Source organism: Dermacentor albipictus, chromosome 2 (genome assembly GCF_038994185.2).
Source record: "Dermacentor albipictus isolate Rhodes 1998 colony chromosome 2, USDA_Dalb.pri_finalv2, whole genome shotgun sequence".
Taxonomy (NCBI): domain Eukaryota; kingdom Metazoa; phylum Arthropoda; class Arachnida; order Ixodida; family Ixodidae; genus Dermacentor; species Dermacentor albipictus.
Window position 1 is genome coordinate 69,182,323 of NC_091822.1, and position 18,217 is coordinate 69,200,539.

An 18,217-nucleotide genomic window follows, 5' to 3' on the forward strand; every position below is an offset into this window, starting at 1 on the left:
CAGCTCGGCTGCAGGAAGCAGAAAACGACTGAGCTACACCCCCGGAACAATAAACGCAGTCTTGTGTGGACCGTTTATTGTTCTTCACATCCAGCAGCCACTAAAAAGCGGAAAAAGCTTCCTTTCGATCAGGCTTGTTGCTACACACCTGATGTGGCTGCAGTCATCCTAAGCGTTGTCGTAAAAGAAACGGCGCTTGTGGCGACGTGTAGGCGTGGAAGCCTGCGCGAGAAATGCAAGTATTGCATGTTTAAGTGGAATTGACGTAGTATCGTTTACTTAAATAGTTGGATTGCTTACTAAGTGTTGCGAAATAAAGTGATAAAAAATCAATTATGCAACACTCTGGAGGTGCCGGGGTTTGAATCCGGGACTTCTCACATGCGAAGCGAGCGCTCTACCACTGAGCTACACCCCCGGAACAATAAACGGAGTCTTGTGTGGACCATTTATTGTTCTTCACATCCAGCAGCCACTAAAAAGCAGGAAAAGCTTCCTTTAGATCAGGCTTGTTGCTACACACCTGATGTGGCTGCAGTCATCCTAAGCGTTGTCGTGAAAGAAACGGCGCTTGTGGCGACGTGTAGGCGTGGAAGCCAGCGCGAGAAATGCAAGTATTGCATGTTTAAGTGGAATTGACGAAGTATCGTTTAAATAGTTGGATTGCTTACTAAGTGTTGCGAAATAAAGTGATAAAAAAATCAATTATACACCACTCTGGAGGTGCCGGGGTTTGAACCCGGGACTTCTCACTTGCGAAGCGAGCGCTCTACCACTGAGCTACACCACCGGTTTTTTTTTCTTTATTACCGTTTGCATGATACATACAAAATATACACACTTTACAAATGGTAAAAGTGCCACCAGTCTTTGGTGTGCACGTGGCTTTAAAAACGCCCAAGTTTAGCAAGCTCGTTCAATAATCTAATCCATTCTGGTTTTTCATTTTGAACATCGTATACTTCTTTTATGTAGCAGACACTTTCAATAAAATGTTCACGAGCACTTCGAGCATGTACATCCGCAAGTCTAACGGCCATGCGCGTGCGCCACAGGCTGTGCAACCCTAATAAAATAATCATGTCGTAAGGCACTCCTCGATCGTTTTCCGTTGGGAGAAAACGGATGCCGTAGGGTGTTATCGGCTAGTTTTTCTCTATGGTTCCCTGCAGGACATCCCAGTGAAACAAGGCGGCCCAGCAGTCTATGAATATTTGCTCAACTGTTTCTTGCTGATGGCATAGTAAACAGTCTAGAGACCAGGGAATAAAAATACCTCTTTCCCGAAGCCACGGTTTTACTGGTAGTGTATTGGAATGTAGTTGAAAAAAGAAAGACTTTGCCGACGGCCTGACAGGCATACGTTTTACCCTTTTCAGCACAATTCTTTCAGTACCTAAACTGAACATCGATCTGTACAGCGGTACTGGCAGTACTACATCAAATAGATCTATATACAGACGTTTCTTTAGGAACGTGACTGAGGTATTCCATTGAAAAGCGTACCTTCAGAAACCGAAATGCCCATATCACTTCTTTAAGAAATCCACTTGTAGAGCCACTGTTAACTACACAACTAGATATAATGAATTCAGGAAGAGCCGTACCTAGTCTCAGTTGCATCACATTAATGAGGAATGGGTCTTTTTGTTCTCTAAGAAACGCAAAACGAAACACTATCTGTTTCAAGAACAGATTTGCCAGTTCAAGCCCTCCTGTTTTGACGGATCGAAATAAAGTTGTTCGACTGGTTCGCTCCCACTTTGACCCCCATGCATACACTGCCAGTACCCTATGCAAACGCTGCACGTGCAATCTAGTCATAGACAATGCTTGCAATGCATAGCACACTTTTGCAACGGCAAATAAATTACATACCGTCGCGCGGGCAAACATTGAAAGACTACGGCCACCCCATTTAACTCTTTTTTCTTGCACTTTCTTTGTTTCGTCTTCCCAGAATCCCGCAGTCTCCTTGTAGTGCTCATGCGGCACCCCAAGATGCTTTGTCGGCGCAACGGTCCACATTCACAAAAATAGGTGGGGTGTTTTCCCATGTTCCATGCCATTTTCCTAGGCACTTATCAAAGTTTATGACGCTACCCATCTGTTTACAAAACGATAAAACGTCCGCTACCGCAGTTGCGACACTTTCCTTATCGCTACAGAACAAAGCAATATCATCCGCATATGTTAGCAGTTTTACTTCCGCTGACTGCAAACGAAAACCTGTAATACTGTTGTTATAAATTATTTTCCTGCAGAATGGTTCAAGGTATAACGCAAATAATAAAGGACTTAAAGGGCACCCCTGGCGCACACTTGAGCGTACGTGAAAGCTCTCACTTACATCCTTATTTATTATAATATTAACGGTACAGTTAGCATAACACATTCTAACTCCAGCTAAAAGCACCAAACCAACATTTATATATTCAAGAACTGCGAAAAGGATATTGTGGGATACACGATCAAACGCTTTTTGTAGGTCAAGCTGCAACATTGCTACATGCTTTCCCCACGCATCGCAACATTCTAGAATGGTTCGTGCGACATGAATATTTGTGTAGGTTGATCTACCTCTGATTCCGCATGTCTGATGTGGTCCTACAATTCGTGTTATAACTCGGTGTGACCTCTTTGCCAAGATTTTAGTAAATATTTTATAATCAACGTTAGTCAACGCTATTGGGCGGTAAGACCCTACTGACAGCAATTTCCCCTGGTCTTGTGTTTTGGGAATGAGCACTATATGCGACCGGCCAAAGGACGGGGGTGCACACCTTCGTTTATATGCTTCAACAATTACCTGATGCAAGATTACGCTCACATCTTTTTTGAAGGCTTTATAGAAGGCCGCTCCCAACCCGTCAGGTCCAGGAGACTTCCCTAGAGCTAAATCGTCAATGGCCTCTTCAACTTCTTTCTGGCTGAACGGTTCTTTCAGGCATTCGCGGTCAACATCATCTAGTTTTGTCATGCTAGTAAGGAACTCTTGTTCGAACTCTTCCGGGACATCGCAACTTCTTCGAAATAGTTCCCTATAGTGCTCTAAAAACGCTCTCTCTATTTTTGCTTGTTCGTCAGTGACTTCATTCTTATAACTTATTTTCCGTATTACGTTTTGCCTAGCGTAAGCCTTTTCATCTGCAAAGGCTCGCTTTGTGGGCGTTTCGCCGAGCCATAGCTTTTCAGCTCTTGCTCGGATAACCGCTTCTCTGTGCTTATCTTCGTCGATAAGCTCCAGTTGGCTTTTAAGTTCATTGATCTGCTTTGTGACTGTACCAGTCCTGTCGGCTTCCACTCTGTACATAATATCCAATTCTCGTTGTACTTCTTTCTGCTTTTTCCTTTCTTCGTATTTCATTACACTCGCTTTTTCTATTGCACAAATCTTTATTTCTTCTTTAAAAAGCTCCCACCGTTCTATCACGTCATCATGTCTCGCCAATAGCTGTTCGAACTTTTCCTTTACGCACTCTACAAATGATTCATTATGCAGCAGATTGTCATTAAATAACCATATTTTCCAACTAAAGCGCAAGGCTTCTTCATGCGTCCCAATTTTAACTGACACCAAACAATGGTTGCTGAATGACACATGTTTAACGGCATAACTATGGCTCGCCGCTACTAATGCAATGACACGTATACCCTGACCAGTCTCGCGTGGCTTGCACGCTGGTAGTGTGCAAAGACCGGCTGCGTCCCATTGGTTAATATATTTCCTGTATCTTCTAGATTATGATCTTGCACCATTGCAATCAAGCGAGAGGCACTCTTATCCCTTAGCGGGACATTTTTTACTGGATCAGCTGCTAAGCAAACAATTAAAATCTCCAAGCATATTTATTTGTCTTTCACATATCAGGTACTGCTCCAGCCGTTCAAAATACGCGTCTCGTTCATTTTCGGCATTCGGCGCATATAGGCAGATTATTCGCCAGCAAGACTCGGACAAAACAAAATCCACTAAAACAAATCTACCCACTTTGGCACACAAGCACGGTCTCAACAACTCTTCCTAAATTGTTTCTAATGAAAATGCCACATCCACCTGACTTGCCGAAAGCATGAGAAACACAAACATCGTACCTTGTTCGGAAAGGCCGCACCATGCGGTCAGTTTGTTCCTCGCTATCCATTTTCGTCTCTTGTACAGCTACTACATCCAAGTCGTTCTCCAAGAAAAGGCGACTTAGCTGATACTGTTTCTTTCTAGCATTTAAGCTTCGAACATTGATAGTCGCAATTTTTAGTGCTGTGCTGAGATTTCTCGTCATTTAATAAAATTACATATACGCCATGATGCATACCTCGTGAGCGCAGGCACACCAAAAACCCGCAGCTTATTTCCAAGTACCAAACCTATTGCCGATGCCAGCAATCCTCGAGCATCGGGTTCGGTTGCACGGCAGAAGGCTCCAATCATTGTCCATATTGGATAATTGATGTGCGTCGACGTAGTCCCCAAGGAACCACAGAGCGTCAATGCTCGCGGCTACGTTGACGGTTTCAACGCCGCTTTTCTGTCTGGTGGAACGTTGGATTGGGCTTCAATGACGCGCGTCGAGTCACCACCGTTTTTGTTGGTGGTTCCACAGACCCAACGACGTCTTGTCTGTCCACCTCGTCCGTTGAAGCTTCGCGTCCTCGTTTGCCGACTGCGCCTCCGGTGGATTGTACCGTGTCGTCCATGCTTTCCGTGTGTTGGCTCGCTGGATCCTTTGAAGGTTCGCCGTATTCTGTGCTCACACTTGTCTTTTCAGGCACTTCCCTGGCGTCGGGCTTTTCTACAAGTCTATGGTCTCCTTGCTGTTCATTTTCTTGTGGATAGGAGGGCGTGTCTGCTGGTCGCATCTCGTTTTGAGCCACTTGACTCGACGTTCTTGCAGCTTCTTCCGCGTCGGCTTCGTCCATGACAAGCTCTGCTGCGTCAGTTTTTCCAACCGGTCCTGTTACACTTGCGTACGCCTTTACACACGAACTCTCGACATGCGCAAAACGACGGCACCGAGCACATCGAGAGACACGGCAGTCGCGTCATATATGTCCCGCGGTGTGACACCGCAAACACACTGGTGCTCTTCCTGGTGCAATTAGCAACGCCAGTTCCCACCGACACGAAGCTGATGTGGCAGGTCGTCAACCTTGACGCCTGGATGGAGCTGAAAGCTCATCGTCCGCGTCGTCCTACTTTTCTCGTGGATGCCATTCACACGCCACTTTTCTTTCACAACATCTGTTACCTTCCCGAACATGGATAGTGCAGCACGTACATCTTCATCGGGAACATTGAAAAGCAGCCAGTGCAACATCAGGCGCACAGCTTGGTTCTTCCGGGTCAACAACAACACAGCGGCGACTCTTCACCTTCATTTCACCGATGGTCAGAGCCTTCTTCACCACTGAGCTACCACTGAGCACTGAGCTACCATGCACTGAGCTACCACTGAGCTACACCACCGGAACAATAAACGCAGTCTCGTGTGGACCGTTTATTGTTCTTCACATCCAGCAGTCACTAGAAAGTGCAAGAAGCTTCCTTTCGATCAGGCTTGTTGCTACACACTGATGTGCCTGCAGTCATCCTAAGCGTTGTCGTACCCGCCGTGGTTGCTCAGTGGCTATGGTGTTGGGCTGCTGAGCACGAGGTCGCGGGATCGAATCCCGGCCACGGCGGCCGCATTTCGATGGGGGCGAAATGCGAAAACACCCGTGTGCTTAGATTTAGGTGCACGTTAAAGAACCCCAGGCGGTCAAAATTTCCGGAGTCCTCCACTACGGCGTGCCTCATAATCAGAAAGTGGTTTTGGCACGTAAAACCCCAAATATTATTATTATTATTAAGCGTTGTCGTGAAAGAAACGGCGCTTGTGGCGACGTGGAGGCGCAGATGCCAGCGCGAGAAATGCAAGCATTGATTGTTTATGTGGAATTGACGCAGTATCGTTCTTTTACATAGTTGAATCGCTTACTAAGTGTTGCGAAATAAAGTGATAAAAAATTCAATTACACGCCACACTGGAGGTGCCGGGGTTTGAACCCGGGACTTCTCACATGCGAAGCGAGCGCTCTGCCACTGAGCTACATCCCGGAACAATAAACGGAGTCTTGTGTGGACGATTTATTGTTCTTCACATCCAGCAGCCACTAGAAATTGGAAAAAGCTTCCTTTCGATCAGGCTTGTTGCTACACACCTGATGTGCCTGCAGTCATCCTAAGCGTTGTCGTGAAAGAAAAGGCCCTTATGGCGATGTGGAGGTGTGGAAGCCAGCGCGAAAAATGCCAGTATTGCTTGTTTATGTGGAATTGACCTATTATCGTTCTTTTAAATTGTTGAATTGCTTACTAAGCGTAGCGAAGTGATAAAAAATTCAATTATACACCACACTAGAGGTGCCGGTGTTTGAACCCGGGACTTCTCACATGCAAAGCGAGCGCTCTACCACTGAGCTACACCCCCGGTTTTTTTTTTCTTTATTACCGTTTCCATGCTACATACAAAATATACGCACTTTACAAATGGTAAAAGTGCCACCAGTCTTTGGTGTGCACGTGTCCTTAAGAACGCCCAAGTTTAGCAAGCTCGTTCAATAATCTAATCCATTCTGGTTTTTCATTTTGAGCATCGTATACTTCTTTTATGCAACAGACACTTTGAATAAAATATTCACGAGCACTTCGAGCATGTACATCCGCAAGTCTAACGGCCATGCGCGTGCGCCACAGGCTGCGCAAACCTAATACAATAATCATGTCGTAAGGCACTCCTCCTTCGTTCTCCGTTGGGAGAAAACGGATGCCGTAGGGTGTTATCGGCTAGTTTTTCTCTATGGTTCCCTGCAGGACATCCCAGTGAAACAAGGCGGCCCAGCAGTCTATGAATATGTGCTCAACTGTTTCTTGCTGATGGCATAGTAAACAGTCTAGAGACCAGGGAATAAAAATACCTCTTTCCCGAAGCCACGGTTTTACTGGTAGTGTATTGGAATGTAGTTGAAAAAAGAAAGACTTTGCCGATGGCCTGACAGGCATACGTTTTACCCTTTTCAGCACAATTCTTTCAGTACCTAAACTGAACATCGATCTGTACAGCGGTACTGGCAGTACTGCATCAAATAGATCTATATACAGACGTTTCTTTAGGAACGTGACTGAGGTATTCCATTGAAAAGCGTACCTTCAGAAACCGAAATGCCCATATCACTTCTTTAAGAAATCCACTTGTAGAGCCACTGTTAACTACACAACTAGATATAATGAATTCAGGAAGAGCCGTACCTAGTCTCAGTTGCATCACATTAATGAGGAATGGGTCTTTTTGTTCTCTAAGAAACGCAAAACGAAACACTATCTGTTTCAAGAACAGATTTGCCAGTTCAAGCCCTCCTGTTTTGACGGATCGAAATAAAGTTGTTCGACTGGTTCGCTCCCACTTTGACCCCCATGCATACACTGCCAGTACCCTATGCAAACGCTGCACGTGCAATCTAGTCATAGACAATGCTTGCAATGCATAGCACACTTTTGCAACGGCAAATAAATTACATACCGTCGCGCGGGCAAACATTGAAAGACTACGGCCACCCCATTTAACTCTTTTTTCTTGCACTTTCTTTGTTTCGTCTTCCCAGAATCCCGCAGTCTCCTTGTAGTGCTCATGCGGCACCCCAAGATGCTTTGTCGGCGCAACGGTCCACATTCACAAAAATAGGTGGGGTGTTTTCCCATGTTCCATGCCATTTTCCTAGGCACTTATCAAAGTTTATGACGCTACCCATCTGTTTACAAAACGATAAAACGTCCGCTACCGCAGTTGCGACACTTTCCTTATCGCTACAGAACAAAGCAATATCATCCGCATATGTTAGCAGTTTTACTTCCGCTGACTGCAAACGAAAACCTGTAATACTGTTGTTATAAATAATTTTTTCTCCAGAATGGTTCAAGGTATAACGCAAATAATAAAGGACTTAAAGGGCACCCCTGGCGCACACTTGAGCGTACGTGAAAGCTCTCACTTACATCCTTATTTATCATAAGATTAGCGGTACAATTAGCATAACACATTCTAACTCCATCTAAAAGCACCAAACCAACATTTACATAATCAAGAACTGCGATAAGGATATTGTGGGATCACGATCAAACGCTTTTTGTAGGTCAAGCTGCAGCATTGCTACATGCTCGCCCCACCACTGAGCTACACCCCCGGAACAATAAACGGAGTCTTGTGTGGACCAATTATGGTTCTTCAGATCCACCAGCCACTAGAAAGTGGAAAAAGCTTACTTCCGATCACGCTTGTTGCTACACACCTGATGTGCCTGCAGTCATCCTAAGCGTTGTCGTGAAAGAAACGGCGCTTGTGGCGACGTGGAGGCGCGGATGCCAGCGCGAGAAATGCAAGTATTGATTGATTATGTGGAATTGATGCAGTATCGTTCTTTTACATAGTTGAATTGCTTACTAAGCGTTGCGAAGTGATAAAAAACTAAATATACACCACACTGGAGGTGCCGGGGTTTGAACCCGGGACTTCTCAGATGCGAAGCGAGCGCTCTACCACTGAGCTACACCCCCCCCCCCTTTTTTTATTTATTACCTGTTTTCAATATAACATCGCACATATGAATTTCACACTCGTGACACACATGCAAGCCTCTTGCAAGAGAAAACGGAAGACAAGAAACAAAAAGCGCTAGATAGCCGTCCATCCGCATAGGACTGACGTTGTTAAATTAAAATTCCTTAACAGCCTCGACAGCCAATCCGGTACACACTCTTGCATTTTCTGCATTTCAATAAATAGGGACATACACTCTCTGAAATATATACGCGCTGGCCGAGCGTCGGTGTCGCAATGTTACCCGGCCATGCGAGCTCGCCATATAGAGTGGAGGGCATTCAACATAATAAGATCATACGGTACTACGTCTTCATCTTTATTTGGCAGATCCCTTGGGGGTCCACGGGTAACTCCTTTTTCAGCGTTCGCTTTAAAACGTCCCATAAGAAAACCGCCGCCCAGCAATGCAAGAAAACATGATCAATGGTCTCCGGCTTCTGACAGATAAAGCAGTGGGATCCCCACGGCACAAGACAGCCTCGTTCTTCCACAAAAGTCTTCACAGAGGGCGTTCCTGTGTGGTGCTTAAAAAAGAAGGTTTTAACCCTTGGTGGCACGTACATTCGTTTCACCCGTTTCAGGACGTCTTGTCCTGGCCCTCCACTGTATATGGCTCTGTAAAACGGCACTGGGAACACAATGTCGGACACATCTTTATACAGTGTTTTCCTTTTCACGTGACACAGATAATCGTTCGAAAAACGAACTGAAAGGAAACGCACACTATCGGCCACTTCCTTAAAATAACCACGCAGTGTTCCGGTCATGCTTGCCGTACTAACAACATATGCAGGCAGTGCGTCGCTCAACCTGAGCTGACATACGGTGCGCAAAAAAGGATCGCGCACATCGCGAAAAAACAAAAAGCAGTTGAGAAGCTGTCGAACAAAAAGATGCGCCAAGCCCAGCCCCCCTTCCTTCGCGTGCCTGAACAGATTTGTTCGGCTACACCTTTCCCAGGTGGAGCCCCAGATAAAAACCGCCAAAACTCTGTGCAGCTTTTGCACGTTTACCCTAGAACAGTACAACGTCTGCATTACATACCACAGCTTCGTAATAAAAAACATTTTACACACCGTTGCCTTAGAGAAAATGGACAGGTTGATGCCTTTTCACCTTTCTGCCTTTTCTCTAGTTTCTTTTGTTTGGTTCATCCAGTATTCATCGCTATTTTTGTAACTGTCCATGGCAACACCTAGATATCTGGTCGGGGTTCTTATCCAGCTCACATTTGCAAAATTGTCAGGGGCCGAAGCCCACTCTCTGTGCCACAAACCAAGCGACTTGCCCCAGTTCACTCTACAGCCCGTCACATCGCAAAAATTTTTCAATACCCTTATCGTTTCCGTCACACTTTGTTTGCTTGTACAACACACTGCGATGTCATCTGCATATGCCAAGAGCTTGACTTCTGTGTCTGCCAAATTATTACCGCGTATTTGATCATTTTTAATTATGGCCAAACACATAGTTTCTATGTAAATTCCAAACAAAAGATGACTGAGGGGGCAGCCCTGACGCACAGAACGCATGACGTTAATGGGGGCCCCCAATGATTTATTCACAATTAAGCGTGTTGTGCAGTTCTGATACGCCAACGCAACTCCCTCAGCGATGATGGAACCAATAATAACGTGATCCAAAATAGAAAACAAAATACCATGCGAGACACAATCAAAGGCTTTCTCGAGATCGAGCTTAAGCACTGCGACTCCACCCAAGGTAACGTCGCAGCACTCGAGCACGCACCGCATCGTGTGAATATTCGAAAAAATCGACCTTCCTTTGATCCCACACGTTTGGTGATCTGCGACAATTTCCTTTATTACACTTTGAAGTCTGGCTGCCAAAACCTTCATGAAAATTTTATAATCTACATTGGTTAAAGATATCGGCCTATAAGATGTCACTAGCCTAAGTTTCTCCACTTGATCACTCTTAGGGAGGAGTATGGTCGGCGCTTTGCCAAAAGAAGGTGGCAAAGCTTGGTTCTCATACGCATCATTAAACAGCCGTGCTAGCGACGGTGACAGTTCCTTCTTGAAAGCTTTATATAAAGAAGCGCCCAGGCCGTCAGCTCCAGGTGCTTTGCCTTGATTCAAATGCTCAATTGCCTTTTCAACTTCGCTTTCTGTTATTTTCTCTTCTAATCGTTCTTTTGTGTCGTCACTCAATCGCGGCATGCGACCGAGGAAGACCTTTTTGAACTCGTCTACATTCGCTTCTTGAAACGCAAAGAGGGACTGGTAATATTCTAAAAACGCTTGGCCTATACTCTTACTGTCGTCGGCAGTTGTGCCATTCCACACAATCTTATCGACGTGATTCCTTCGACCTTGCGCTTTTTCAAGTCCAAGCACCCTTTTAATGGGCGTCTCTCCAGCTACTAATCCATTTGTTCTTGCGCGCACAATCGCACCTTGATACCGTTCTTTGTCGAGCTGCTCGATTTTTTCTTTAATGGTTCGCACATCTTGTTTATACGCCCCTGGCTATTCGCACTCAAACGCTATCAGCTGCTTAAGTGTCTTTCGCAAGCTCTTTTCTTTCAGTTCCTTCGCAAACTTTAAGCAGCTCGATCTTTCACAGGCTTTCATTTTTACGTTTTGTTTGAACCCTTCCCATTTTTCTGCTGTTGTTTGACTATTTTCCTCACAAACCTCCCTAACGGCCTCATGTACTGCCTCTACAAATGGTTGGTCTTTTAGTAGTAAGGCGTTCATTTTCCATAGGTCCCAATTAAAAGATTCTCTCTTCCTCTCCGTGCCTATGTTACATTTCACCAAGCAGTGATCTGAGAACGATACTGGTGCCACAGAATAACTATGGCACCTTGGAATCATGTCTTGCGATATGTACACGCGGTCTAACCTTGCGTGACTGATACCTTGAAATCGCGTGTACATTAATTCCCGCTCCCCCTCCAGACACTCGCAAACATCGTCCAGTTCATTTTCACTTATTAGTTTAGTCAACACACTGCTGCTTCTTTCACGAATACCGGCCTTATTGGCTCTATCCCGAGCACTCAAAACACAATTAAAATCCCCCAACAAAATCATGCACTTATCGCTGCAAATATACTGAAAAAGATTCTCAAAAAATAAGGTGCGCTCTTCTACAGAATTCGGCGCGTATATGCACATGACTCGAAATTCAATTTCACGATAAACAAAATCACAAAAAACAATCCTTCCAGACTGGCATGAAAATACACTTTGAACAACAAGATCAGGCAACTTCTTTACAAACAGAACACAACCGGCGGACGTCCCTACCGCGTGACTCACGACCCCATAATATCTAGTCGTGAAACGCCGTACCATGCTCCCGGTCTCCTCCTCTCCGTCAACCTTGGTCTCCTAGACGGCTAGTACGTCTATGTCTTGGTCAGTGACCAACCGTAGGACCTGACTTTGCCTACAACTAGCCGCCAACCCTCTCACGTATAATGTGGCGATAGTAAGTGACGGTAAGAGAGCCATCTTAACTAAGGAAAAAAGCAGGCCCGGAGCATGGTGCTTACCCTTCACGACTAGCCCTCGGCTAGCCGCCTCCGGGACCTTCCGGCTTGCTGGCATTGGTCACCGTCCCCACTTTGACAAAAGGCTTTTTTTCAGGCGGAATATTAGGTTTTGGTTTGAAGCCCATCCTCCTCCCATGAGGCGCCTTCGGCGGTGGCCCCTCGTTGGTGCTGGTTGCACTACCGTCCCGGACCTTCGTCGCGTTGTGGGGGCGCTTGACTGGGGCACCGAGAACTGCAGTCTGCTCACCGTCGTTGGTGTCCTCGGCCTTCAGCATTGCTGCCGTGTCGCCATCGGGTGCCTCGTCGTTAACGCCCCCCGTGACATGGCCCACTGAAGACAGGACCTGTACCGTCGTGCTCGTCTTCTCGCCAGCCTCAGCCACCGTGCCTTCTGCGTCGACGGTCGATGTCGGAGCCAGGTCTCCGGTTCCTTTGGCGGCGTCCTCCGTCTCGACCACGTCCATAACGTGCTCTGCAGCAACGTCACTCACTGATGGTCCTGTCACGGCTGCGTACGATTTGACTCAGTCAGCATCAACTTAGCCGAAACGCCTGCGCCTTGAACAGCGGGGAACTTTACAATCTAGGCGGACGTGTCCCGTGCATTGGCAGCGCAGACACTGCATGGGCCTCCCGGGAACGACCACCAATGCTAGCTCTCCGCCGACGCGCACCTGATGAGGCAGGTCTTCCAGTTTTACTGGAAGACCTGCTCTTCAGCTTCAGGAGCACGGTCTGGGTGGTAGAGGTCTTGTCTCCCATGCCTTGGACACGCCACCGCTCCCGGCTCACCTCTTCCACCTTGCCAAATGTTGCGAATGCCGTCCGGATATCCTCACCAGAAACGCCGTGCAGCAGCCAGTGAAGCCTAAGCTTCACCTGCTCGTCTTGTGGGTCAACAATGACGCACCGTCATCCCTTCACTTGCATTTCCTTCATGGCCAGCAGGCGTTTTGTGGCAGTCGCATCATTGAGAGTCACCGCCCAGACGTGGTTAATTTGATACGCCCCTATGCATACCACGTCAGGTAGCAGGCCCATCGGCAATAGGGCGTCCCTGAAGTCTTCAACCTTGTAGGGTCTCGCACGTACATCCCCGTGTAAAAACACGGTGTTGATCGTTACTCGTCCTTTCGGCAGTTGCGGCAAAATAAACGGGTACTCCTTGTCTTCGTCGGTAAGCCTGTTTCCGCGGCCAAAAGTGGCCGCTGTCGCTGATCCACTGGAACCCGTGATTCTGCTGACCGCTCAGCTCGGCTGCCGGAAGCAGAATGAGTGAGCTACACCCCCGGAACAATAAACGGAGTCTTGTGTGAATGATTTATTGTTCTTCACATCCAGCAGCCACTAGAAAGTGGAAAAAGCTTCCTTTCGATCAGGCTTGTTGCTACACACTTGATGTGCCTGCAGTCATCCTAAGCGTTGTCGTGAAAGAAACGGCGCTTGTGGCGACGTGAAGGCGTGGAAGCCAGCGCGAGAAATGCGAGCATTGTTTGTTTATGTGGAATTGACGTTGTAACGTTCTTTTAAATAGTTGAATTGCTTACTAAGTGTTCCGAAACACAGTCATACAAAATTCAATTATACACCACACTGGAGGTGCCGGGGTTTCAACCCGGGACTTCTCACATGCGAAGCGAGCGCTCTACCACTGAGCTACACCCCCGGAACAATAAACGGAGTCTTGTGTGGACGATTTATTGTTCTTCCCATCCTGCAGCCACTAGAAAGTGGAAAAAGCTTCCTTTCGATCAGGCTTGTTGCTACACACCTGATGTGCCTGCAGTCATCCTAAGCGTCATCGTTAAAGAAACGCTGCTCATTGAGACGTGGAGGCGGGGAAGCCGGCGGGAGAAATGCATTACTTCTTTACGTGGAGTTTACGTAGTATCGTTTTTTGAAACAATTGAAGTGCTTACAACGTGTTGCGAAATAAAGTGATAAAAATATGAATTAATCATCACACTGGAGGAGCCGGGGTTTGAACCCGAGACTTCTCACATGCGAAGCGAGCGCTCTACCACTGAGCTACACCCCCTTTTTTTTATTTATTTAATGCCGGTCTTCGACATAACACAGAAAATACAAATATTACACGCATCTCAGAAATCCAAAAAGCCCAAAGAAAAATTACAATAATGCCATCCGTCCGTAAAGGACCGGCGTTGTCAAATTAAAATTCCTTCATGGCTGTGAGAGCTTCTAGCCTCGACAGCCAATCCGGTGCACATTCTTGCATTTTTTTGTACCTCAACAAACCGCGACATACATTCTCTGAAATATATATGAACCGGCCGCGCGTCGGGATCACAGTGGTACCCAGCCATTCGAGCCCGCCATATACAGTGGAGAGCATTCAACATAATGAAGTCATATGGGACCCCGTCTTCATCCTTAATAGGCAGATACCTGATCCCTTGGGGGTTTACAGGTAATTCTTTCTTCAGGGTTCGCTTCAAGACGTCCCAGAAGAACACAGCAGCCCAACAGTGCAAGAACACATGATCTATGGTTTCGGGCTTCTTGCAGATCAAGCAGTGAGAACCCCACGGTACGAGACAGCCTCGTTCTTCCATAAACGTCTTTACGGACAGGGTTCCAGTGTGGAGCCTAAAAAAGAAGGATTTTACCCCTGGTGGCACCTGCATGCGTTTAACCCGTTTAAGGACGTCCTGTCCTGGCCCTCCACTGTACATGGCTCTGTATAACGGCACTGGGAAAATAATGTCACACACATCTTTATACATCGTTTTCCTTTTCACTTGACAGAGGTAATCACTTGAAAAATGAACAGTAAGAAAACGCACACTGTCTACCACTTCCTTAAAATAGCCGCGAAGTCTTCCGGTCATGGCGGCCGTACTGACAACATGTGTCGGCAATGCGTCGGTCAATCTGAGTTGACATACTGTGCGCAGAAAAGGATCGCGCACATCGCGGAAAAACAAAAATCAGTTTACTAGTTCTCGAACAAATAGATGCGCCAAACCCACACCCCCGTCCTTCAGTCTTTTGAACAAATTTGTTCGACTGCACCTTTCCCAGGTTGAACCCCAGATGAACACCGCAAACACTCTGTGCAGCTTTTGCACATTTACTCTAGAACAATATAACGCTTGTATAACGTAGTATAACATGGCGACTAAAAAGATGTTGCAAACTGTCGCTCTTGCAAAAACATACAGGTTAGTAGCTTTCCGTTTGTCTACTTTTTCTTTAATTTCACTTGTTTGGCTCCTCCAATATTCGTCACTGCTATTGTAACTGTCTAAAGGAATTCCGAGATACGTCTTGGGAGTTATCACCCAGGTCACATTCGCAAAATAGTCTGGTGCGGACAGCCAATCCCCAAGCCACAGCCCGAGGGATTTGCCCCAATTTATTCTGCTACCCGTGACTTCACAAAAGTGTTTGACTATAGATATTGCTTCGGTTACACTTGGTTTATCTATGCAACACACTGCGATGTCATCTGCATACGCAAGTAGTTTGACTTCTGTCGCTGCTAATCGAAAACCACGTATTTTGTCATTCTGATTAATTGCCACACACATGGCCTCTATATAAATAGCAAACAGAAGTGGGCTGAAGGGACAGCCTTGGCGCACTGAACGCATAATGGTAATGGGGGCCCCCAGTGACTTGTTTACAATTAATCTGGTTGTGCAATTCTTGTACGCCAAGGCCACGCCCTCAGTGATGAAGGAACCGACATTAACGTGATCCAAGATGGCAAACAAAATAACATGCGCGACACAATCGAAAGCTTTCTCGAGATCGAGCTGAAGAACTGCAACGCCACCTCCGGTGACGTCACAGCACTCGAAAACACATCGCATCTTATGAATGTTAGAAAAAATAGTTCGCCCTCTGATGCCACAGGTTTGGTGGTCTCCGACTATTTCTTTGATGACGCCTTGGAGTCTGGTAGCTAAAATCTTCATAAATAGCTTGTAATCAACATTTGTTAGGGATATTGGCCTATAGAATGACACTAATTTTAGTTTATCTATTTCATCAATCTTGGGTATTAGTATTGTGTGCGCTTTTCCAAAGGAAGGGAGCAAACATTTCTGCTGATACGCGCCATTGAATACATCTGCCAACAATGGAGCCAATTCTCTCTTAAATGCCTTACACCACCCAGCGCAGAGACCATCAGGTCCAGGCGACTTTCCCGGGTTCAAATCGTCGATTGCCTTTTCGACTTCCCCCTCAGTTATTTAGGGCTTCTAATCCTTCTTTGAAGTCATCACTTATTCGGGGCATGCGAGTAAGAAAATGCGCTTTAAAACCATCTACATTCGCTTCCTGATATGCAAAGAGCGACTGGTAATACTCGAAAATGGCTCGCCCAATGCTTTTATTGTCTTCAACGACAGTCCCGTTCATTAGAGTTTCGTCGATGTGGTTTCGCCGTCCGTGCGACTTCTCGAGACCCAGCGCCCTTTTAGTGGGCGTCTCCCCTGCCGCTAGCGCATGTGCACGCGCACGCACGATGGCGCCTTGATAACGCTCTTTGTCGAACTGTTCAAGTTTTTCCTTCATGTTTCGCACGTCGTCTTTGTACGTACCAGGCTCTCTACACTCAAGCGTTATGAGTTGCTCAAGCAGTCTTCTTAAGCCCTTTTCTTTCATTTCCGTCTCAAATTTTATGCTACTCGATCTATCTATGGCTTTAATTTGAACCTTCTGTTTAAAACATTCCCACTTCTCTGTTGTTGTTTCCGTTGCATCATCGAATATTACATTAACCGCATCCCTTACTGCTTTTTCAAACCCCTGATCATTTAGTAACAAGGCATTAATTTTCCACAGATCCCAATTAAAAGCATGTTTCGTTTTCGCTACTCCTATGTGACATTTTACAAAGCAGTGGTCCGAAAACGACACGGGCACTACACAATAACTATGGCATCTTGGAATCATGTCCAACGACATGTACATTTGATGCAGTCGTGCGTGACTACTGCCCTGAAAACGAGGAAAGGTCACTTCTCGCCCCCCTTCCAGGCACTCGTAAACATCATCAAGTTCATTTTCCGCTATTACTTTTGATAATACGCTACAGCTTTTGTCTCGCACACCGGCATTATTCACCCTATCTCAATTCACCCTATCTCAACACACAATTAAAGTCCCCTAACAACATAACGCGCTTCTCACAACGGACATACTGAGAAAGGTTCGAAAAAAACAAGACACGCTCCTCCACTGAATTCGGAGCATACACGCATATGACACGGAATTCAACCTCGCATATCAAAACATCACAAAAAACAATCCTTCCAGATTCGCAGGAAAATACACTTTGAATCTGCAGTCCAGGCAGCTTCTTAACGAACAGAATGCACCCCCCGGACGTGCCTATCGCATGGCTAACCATCGCAAAATATCTGTGCGTGAATCGTCGCACCATGCTCCCGGTCTGCTCCTCTCCGTCAACCTTAGTCTCTTGGACGGCTAGTACGTCTATGTTGTGGTCAGTGGCCAACAGTAGGACCAGGCTTTGCCTACGACTAGCCACCAACCCTCGCACGTTCAATGTGGCAATAATAAGGGTCTGTATTGCAGCCAGTTTCAACTAGCGGGAAAAGCAGGCCCGGAGCATGGTGCTTACCGTTCACGACTAGCCCTCAGCTAGCCGCCTCCGGGACCTCCCGGCTTGTTGGTGGCGTTAGGCGATGGCGTTTTGCCCGCAGGTTTCCTTTCAGGTGGTAGATTCGGCTTTGGCTTGTAGCCCACCCGCCTTCCTTGAGGCGCCTTGGCCGGCGGCCCCTCCCTTGTGCTCGTCGCATCGTCGTCCGTTTCTTTGGTCTCGTCGTGGGGGCGCTTGACGGGGGCACCGAGAGTCCCAGTCCGCTCACCGTCGGTGACATCCTTGTACTACAGCAATGCCGTCGTGTCGTTGTCGGGCGCCTCTTCGTTAACGCCCCCCGTAGGACGGCTCACTGCAGGGAGGTCCTGTACAGGCTTGTCCGCCTTATCGGCAGTCTCAGCTACTGAGCCTTCTGCGCCGGCAGTCGATGACCCGCTGAGTGACCCTGTCGAACCCACG

The 18,217-nt window shown here is 46.7% G+C and overlaps 6 non-coding genes across 6 annotated transcripts; all 6 read right to left on the bottom strand.

Annotated features, from left to right (window-relative positions):
• Positions 1-346: 346 nt before the first annotated feature.
• On the bottom strand, positions 347-418 carry TRNAA-CGC (transfer RNA alanine (anticodon CGC)). Its single transcript has one exon. It is a non-coding gene; the product is annotated as a tRNA-Ala (tRNA).
• Positions 419-718: 300 nt separating this feature from the next.
• Positions 719-790, bottom strand: TRNAA-CGC (transfer RNA alanine (anticodon CGC)). The gene has a single exon. It is a non-coding gene; the product is annotated as a tRNA-Ala (tRNA).
• A 5,605-nt stretch (positions 791-6,395) lies between these two features.
• Positions 6,396-6,467, bottom strand: TRNAA-UGC (transfer RNA alanine (anticodon UGC)). The gene has a single exon. It is a non-coding gene; the product is annotated as a tRNA-Ala (tRNA).
• A 2,048-nt stretch (positions 6,468-8,515) lies between these two features.
• On the bottom strand, positions 8,516-8,587 carry TRNAA-CGC (transfer RNA alanine (anticodon CGC)). Its single transcript has one exon. It is a non-coding gene; the product is annotated as a tRNA-Ala (tRNA).
• A 5,166-nt stretch (positions 8,588-13,753) lies between these two features.
• On the bottom strand, positions 13,754-13,825 carry TRNAA-CGC (transfer RNA alanine (anticodon CGC)). Its single transcript has one exon. It is a non-coding gene; the product is annotated as a tRNA-Ala (tRNA).
• Positions 13,826-14,125: 300 nt separating this feature from the next.
• Positions 14,126-14,197, bottom strand: TRNAA-CGC (transfer RNA alanine (anticodon CGC)). The gene has a single exon. It is a non-coding gene; the product is annotated as a tRNA-Ala (tRNA).
• Between the last annotated feature and the right edge of the window lie 4,020 nt (positions 14,198-18,217).